Below are 1,761 nucleotides of genomic sequence, written 5' to 3' on the forward strand. Positions count from 1 at the left end.
CCGGGCCCGTCCCCCCCGGGCCCGGGAGCGGCCGCGGGAGACATGGCGAGCAGAGACCCCTCCCCAGGCCGGGGGGGCTGTGCTTCCTTCCCTGGGAGCGCTCAGCCGCTCTGCAAACAGAAGCAAACACCCCATGAAAGCGGGCACAGGTGTCCCGGCCGCTCTGCTTTCTTGCTGGCCGCCAAGTCACCGGGCAGAGCTCTCTGCCGCTAGTATGCCGTAGAACAGTGAGTCAGTCCGTGAGTCAGGAAAGCTGGCGCCCAGAAACCCCTGAGTATGTCATTTGATGAAGATATTCAAAAAAGAGGAAAGTCATTTGCCCTACCTCGAGGAGTGTCTTTAAAACAAAACAACAAAAGTAACAGGGTGTGGCTTTTCCTGTTCTGAGTTTTACAAACTCACTTCCCTGGGAGAAAAACACTGGGGAATGAGGGAAGAGCCAGAGGGATTATTTCTGATGTACAAATGCCCCGTTGTTCCCCACAGCTGCTCTGAGCACTTGCAAGTCGGTAAATTTTTGCTCAGTCACTAACTTTCCATTTCCTGTTCTAGACTAAGGCAACTTTCCATTTCGTGTTTTAGTCTAAGGCTACCTTGACAGAAGACTCAAGTTCAACAGTTTCAACAATGAGAAGGTGATTCAGGAATGCAGTGGGTTTGGTGGCCTTTTAAACTAAGTCTATCAAATGTGGTCCTTGGGTTCTCAACAGACACACAGGTGGCTCAGTTGCCTGGGCCCGGGGTGACCCTGGAGAGGCTGCTGCCGAGGATCAAATGGAGCCCGACTCCAAGGCAGACAGGTACCCTAAGGCAGGTGGCCTCTCACTCACCCTCTGCGATGCCACTCACTTCCAAAAGAGCTTGAGACTCGATTAAAAATATGCAGCTGATACAATCGCCAGTTACCAAGCACTAAACACCAACAAAAGTTGACTTTGACAGGAGAGTGCAGGCGGAAACAAGCGAGAAGGCACCTTTCACAAAAATCACCCTCGCCCAGGACTCAAGGGTGTTATGTATTAAATACACTAAGCGGTTGTCAGAGCTGTCTAGTTCACGCAGACCTGACTTGATGATCTAGTTATCTTGTTTTACTCCCATGAATGAGCTATTTTACCAGGACCCTGTAAGGTGGACCCCACACTCGCAATGACACTCCAAAGTCAAGAAGACAACTGACATTTGCCCAAGGAAAGAAAACTTTTAAAATATTTGGTGCCACTTGCATCCACACTCACATGAAGGAGTTCAAGGCTGCGGCTCCAAGGCCAAGACCAAAATCATGTTGAAGAAAGCTCAGTTTAGGTAAAGAGAGCAAACGGCGAATCTTACACTAGGAAGTACTTTTCCAGGAAAAAAAAGTAAGATAAAATCAGAAGGAAGTTGGAGAAAAAGGGAAATACAGGAGGGGAAAAAACCTTTCATTTCAAACTTGGGAAGAGGATACTTTGGGAAGATGCGGTCAGGCTCAGACAAAGACTTAAAGAAGGCATGGCACCGATTTGAAAACAACTTTTCTTCCAAACCCTGTCGTCGCTTTTGCTGGCTTCAGGGCTGAGGGCGAGAAGAGCGGTTCTCAGCTACAAGGTCCTTTCAGGCAGCCGCTGTATTTCTGGTGTCGTCGACTGGGCCGTGGGTCACGAGGCCTCCGCGGTCTTAAGGCAAATTCCCAGGCCCCGGCGGAGGAAGCAGAAGCAGCCCCAGACTGGACCGGCGGCCTTCTGTCCCGGCGGGGGCTGAGCGCCAATCCCCCACACCGGG

Source organism: Carlito syrichta, unplaced genomic scaffold (assembly GCF_000164805.1).
Source record: "Carlito syrichta isolate Samal-C Ts95f unplaced genomic scaffold, Tarsius_syrichta-2.0.1 Scaffold131329, whole genome shotgun sequence".
Taxonomy (NCBI): Eukaryota; Metazoa; Chordata; class Mammalia; order Primates; family Tarsiidae; genus Carlito; species Carlito syrichta.